The sequence below is a fragment of the Phragmites australis genome, chromosome 4 (assembly GCF_958298935.1).
Source record: "Phragmites australis chromosome 4, lpPhrAust1.1, whole genome shotgun sequence".
NCBI lineage: Eukaryota > Viridiplantae > Streptophyta > Magnoliopsida > Poales > Poaceae > Phragmites > Phragmites australis.
In genome coordinates, this window is record NC_084924.1 from 26439668 (window position 1) to 26445667 (window position 6000).

The following is a 6000-nucleotide window of genomic DNA, read 5'->3' on the forward strand; positions in this document are numbered from 1 at the left end:
TAACCAGCTCAGCCTTCCGAAGGCTCAGCCTCCCAAAAACCCGACCTCCCGAAGCCTCGGCCTTCCAGAGTCCTGCTTCCCGAAGCCTTCACCTCCCGGATCCATTCCTCCCGAGGCCCCCGCCTCGGGTTGCTCGGGCCACCTTCCCGAAGGCTACAAGGTGAGTCAGCAGGCCTTAGGAAAGATCTGCCGAAAGGGGAGCACCGGTCGTGCTTTGCCTGCAAGGAAGTGACCGGCATTAAAAGCCTAGGCTGATGGACGCCGCTCTGACACTCCGGCGTAATGGAGGCTATCCTGACACCCTTGATACTGCGGCGCCGGGCCGCAATTGGCGACCGGCTCGCCGCACTCTAGGGGGCAGGCACCACGATAGTTAACACGGTGGATATTTATCTCCTCGATAGGGTAGAAAGTAGTTATCCGGGATAAGGCCCAATAATTCGATCAGATCCCAGATATTTGTACATTACGATAACTTGTACGCCAGGCTACGCACGGCCCTATAAATAGGGGGCCATGGTCATCTGGGCATAGGAGACGGGCAAGATAGCGAAAAAGACACAAAGGTCAAAACACACCAAGTCACGCTGTGATACTTCTCCTAGAGCGATCTATTTTTTCTACCATCATACATTCGTGGTGTTCCTTCCTCTTAAACTTTGTCTCCAACCTTGAGTCTCTTTCTTAGAAGAAACTCTCGTCGTACTTGGTAGGGCAAGACAAACTCTTGCTGCAACAGCGCGCCGTCCATGGGGACTCGAACACAAAAGTGCTAAGAGAGGTAGGAATCCACCAGGAAAACCACCAAAGGGCTAGCTAAAACCGTCATACCCACTGTTGCAAGCATGCAACCATATGCATGGCTGTCTCAGCCATACGCACCGTATGCATGCTCCAGCCCCGCTGCCGTGTGGGACGGCATTCCTCCGACCTTGGTCAACTCAGAACCCTGGGTTGGTACAAAAACTCCAACCTCTGCAAGACGAAGACCTCACCGCTTCAGGAGAGGACGCGGCCGAAGCCACAGCCAAGCGGGCCGCCTTCCAATGGTTCTAGGCGGTCCAACCCAGGTGTGCTCCCACCTGAGCTTGGTCCCCAGGTATCCCCTTTGACCACACCTGGGATACCCCGAGAGAGCCAACATCTTTGGAAAGTCTGTCGACCTAGCGTCCTCCTTGGGCCCCTTAGGCAAAAGAGGGTTCCAAGGAGACGGAGGGCTCCTGGGTGCGCGGACCCCACCAGTACCTTCGATGTTCCCTTGCAACGCCAACCGCACGCAGGGAACCCCAAGCCCACCTCATTCGGAGAGGCATAGTCAGAACCATTTAGGCTCCAAAAGCTGGTTCACCGGGCAGCCTCGATGGTCTCCCAAAGGGGAAGGAGACCCTAGGGAAGCCACAAGCTCCGGGACACACTGCCTTCGGCAACTACCCCAACGACAACTCCAAGCTCGGGCGCCCCTAGAGGCACACGGGTGCATCCTGCACGGACCAGGGCGCGGCCATAACACCAACGACTGCCGCACCCTCATGACCTTCTGGGAGGAATACCTCGGAAGACAAGCAGAATACCTGGCCACAGAAGGAGCGAGCGAAGGATGACGCAAGGTTCGGAGGCCTGGGGCGAACTCCTGGCAAATCCCCGGCCCCTCAACCCTGCACCGTCACTACTGACCCTACTACCAATGGTACCACATCCAGCAACGAGAACTGAGTTGGGGACACGTCGTCAGTAGGCTTCAGAGCCAAGTAGCGGCTAAGGTCCGAGGCGGTCGAGTACCGTCTCTCCTGACTAGCATTCGACTACGCCTCGAATATGCCGTCGCCAGGCTCCAGACGGATTACCTTCGGGGCCGGGTAACGGGTAAAGGCTGAGGGGGTCAAGCACCGCCTCTCCCAGCCTAGCCACAGGCTTCGAGGCCACCAAGCCTCACAATAGAGGCCTTATTCCTACAAAGGTACGCCCACTGTTAAGTATCAAGTAGTTTACCTAGTGATCCGTCTTTTATACGGTAAGGTTAGAGTCTGTTGGAGGCCTCCAACCTTACTGCTAGAAGTCTTTTGCAATAGATAGCCACTAGGTAGAAGCAGTAAAACTTAAGTTACATTCTCATTTAGCATGAACAGTTATATAACCTAGCTATGTTTTATGCTACAACTAGCTTCTTATTTCCAACAGTAGATTGCAACTTATCTAGTATAACCATACAAAATCCCTACACTCCCGTAGACGCATCGTGCCTAGGTCGCTTGGGGGGCGGGTCTGCCCAGGTTTCCTGGAAGGCATTGTGCGGCCTTGGAAATGTAGTTACCACATATGAAGGGATTTTCTTGATAGACCGTGTTGCGGCGCCACCCGTAGGACATCTTCGGGTGGCGTGACAAGCCCACGTGCCGTGGACGTAGCATGCCTAGGTCACCTGGAAGGCAAGAATGCCTAGGTTTCGTGGAAGGTATTGCGTAGCTCTGATAGTGTGCAGGGCCTTCGGCATTAATACATGCTAAGGAACCTTACAAAACCTTCGGCAAAAACGAAGAACTTTACAAAACCTCTGACAAAAATGGAGAACTTTACAAAACCTCCGGCAAAAACGGAGAACCTTACAAAACCTCCAGCAAAAACAGAGAGTCTTACAAAACCTCTGGCAAAAACAGAGAACCTTACAAAACCACCGACAAAAACGGAGAGTCTTACAAAACCGTCAATAAAAATGGAGAACTTTACAAAACCTCCGGTAAAAACAGAGAACCTTACAAAACCTCCGGCAAAAACAGAGAGTCTTAAAAAACCTCCGACAAAAACGAAGAGTTACAAAACCTCCGGCAAAAATGGAGAGCCTTACCAAACCTCCGCAAAATGGAGAGCTCTACCAAACCTCCGGCAAAAACAGAGAGCTTTACCAAACCTCCGCACAATGGAGAGCTGTACCAAACCTCCGGCAAAAACAGAGAGCCTTACCAAACCTCCGCACAACGGAGAGTCTTACCAAACCTCCGCAAAAACGGAGAGACTTCCAAAAAACCCCGCAATGGGGATGTTTTCCGAAAACTCCACCGGGTGAAAAGGTTCTGAAAGGACCTAGCAGGAAGAGTACCCTGGCATCTTGAAGGCAAATGCCTCCGTGTCGAAGGGATATGAAACCCACTGGCCTCCAAAGAGCACAGCACATAGATCAAAGGGGTATAAAAATCCCCCTCCCTACAGGGAAAGGTATGATCCGCGTGACTCAAACACGTATGATAAAAGGTAAAATCGTTACCCTACCATCTCCTTTAAAGACACATTTCATACATCATTTTATGAGTGTTATACTAACATTTAATAAAAGCCCACATTGCGTGGCACGGGAAACATAGTGGAACCCTAGACTGTCCATTGTAGAAATCGCAATTCATTGCAGCGGTTAAGGGTCGAGGGGGTCGCGGACCACCTCTCCCGCCTAGCCTTCGGCTTCGCCTCCGACATGCCGTCGCCAGGCTCTGGACGGAGTACCTCAGGAGTTAGGCAGCGGCTAAGGGCCGAGGGTGTCGCGGACCACCTCTCATGCCTAGCCTTCGGGTTCGCCTCTGACACGCCGTCGCTAGGCTCCGGACAGAGCACCTTTGGAGCCAGGTAGCGGCTAAGGGCCGAGGGGGTCGCGGACCACGTCTCCCGCCTAGCCTTCGGCTTCGCCTTCGACACGCCGTCGCCAGGCTCTGGACAAAGCACCTCCGGAGCCGAGCAGTGGCTAAGGGCCGAGGGGGTCGTGGACCACATCTCCTGCCTAGCCTTCGGCTTCACCTCCGACACACCGTCGCCTTCAACCCGGGCTGTCGCTAAGGAACCCAAAGGGTCAAGGACCACCTCCAGAGCTTGTCTCCAAAGGTTCTAGATGGACTTCGCTGAGTGAGAAATCTGGAACAAATTGGGAAGAAGGCCCTACCAGTGCCGAGCTCGAGGAGTACGCAATAACTGGGAACGACGAGGTTGCCACTGCTTCACCCGGCTCTCCTTAGTTACCCTATGTATCTACCACCACCAGATTCCCGAGGCCACCTCTCCTCTAGAAGGAACGAAACCGGTGATGATCTATGCGAAGGCTCGGTACCTCGGTCATCAGAAAGACTAGCCATCGCCTACGAAGGGGACAAAGAAGTGTGGCTTGAAGGCACAAAGGCACACACACATATGGTCACCCGATCGAAAGATCCCCTTGCACTTTGACACAGAAGAAGACACGACCGTCCCCGAAGGACCATATTATATTATTAAACAAATAGTACATCTAGAGGACACATACAAAAGCGACAGTAAAGAAATTGCCATGAAGAAGATAGATCCCGACGGAGCAAAACAGGGTGAGAAAGAGTACAAGGTGATTAAGTCAAGCCATGAGCCGACAGCAAGGCCATGGTCGACCGTGAGGCATGGATGCCTCACGATGTCACTAAGTACGCCATCCCGATGACCGCCTTCACCTCCTACGGATCCCGGCAGGGGCCACGCATGGGACGGCGTATGCGCCTCATCTGTAACCTACCGCTGCGGAAGCTGATACATTAGCCAGCTCCCGAGCTGTCGGAGGACGAAGAAGAGTCCGAGGAGGTCACCGGCGGGGCCTTCTCCCTCGCCTTCCCAGCCCCCTCCTTCGTCGCCGTCTCCACAGACTCCTACTCGCTCTCCCCCGCAGGAGATCCCAGTCGATCTCCTCATCGTCATCAGAGATATCAATGATCTCGATGGGTATGGCCTCCCCAGCCAAAGGTCGGGCCGGAGCGGCAGGCAGCTGCCTCCCCTGCAGAGATGGAAGCGGAGTGGCCACTGGCACCTCTACTGATGACCGAAATGGTCATGCTCCCGAAGAAGCCATCAAGATCATCGACATCTTTGAAGAGGATAAGGAGGAAGACGACACCATACTCAAGTCAAAGTTAACTGCTCGCTCGTAGGGCTGTGGAGACTCCATCCGGGTGGCCCCAGCTTTATACCCGGGCCAAGCAGCCACGTAAGTCCGGAAGATGAAGCGGAACCAACACCGCGGTGTCCCCCATTGAATGCCTGAGGGGACCGTGGCCATGCCCCGGTCGTTCCGCCAACACGTGGCAGCGCTCCACGACGAATGCCTCATTTTCTCACACGGGCGTCCCGTCACATTAATAACCGAGACTCCTTTCGGCACATGGCAGGGGCGTGGGCACAAGACCCTAAACGATCCCTCGCATTGTCCAGTCAGAAAGCAGCGGTGGTATGTCTTATCCTGCCAGGCAAACGCATAGGATTCTCCAATCCTACACGTAACCTCTACTCTGGCGACCTCAAAAGGCATGAAGAACCATGCCGAAGGAATCCGGATAACCTATATCGGTCTTAGCACGGACCCTGGAAGTACACCACATCCATTGACGTCCCTCTGGCCCGGGGTCCCGACATCACGCATGATAGCTCCAACAAGCTCCAGAGCAGATCACCACCACTAGTACGCCATTAGCCTTGGGCTCGCCATCGACGCCCACGAAAAAACTTCTCAAAGGACAGGGAATTGCCATCAGGCATCCTTGATACTATACCAGGCTGGGGATGGTTTTCCTCTACATCCTCTCCCCCCTCCGAAACATCAGGGTTCGAGAATTGGTTGGTACTATTGGGGGGAAAATAAACCAGCCTGAGGATAATGGTTGAAGATTACCATCCAGGTCCCTCCGGAGCCTTGATCTCCGAACCCTCAACCAAAGGCTCGACCTCCGAAGTCATCAGGTCCCTTCACGGTACCTCTTTGTACCTGCGAAGCCTTCCCTTGGCTTAACCGGCTCAGCCTCCGGAAGGCTCAGCCTCCCAAAAACCCGGCCTCCCGAAGCCTCGGCCTTCTGAAGCCCTGGGCTTCCGGAGTCCTGCTTCCCGAAGCCTTCACCTCCAAGATCCATGCCTCCCGAGGCCCCCACCTCGGGCTGCTTGGGCCGCCTTCCCAAAGGCTACAAGATGAGTCAGCAGGCCTTAGAAAAGATCTGCTAGAAAGGGAGCACC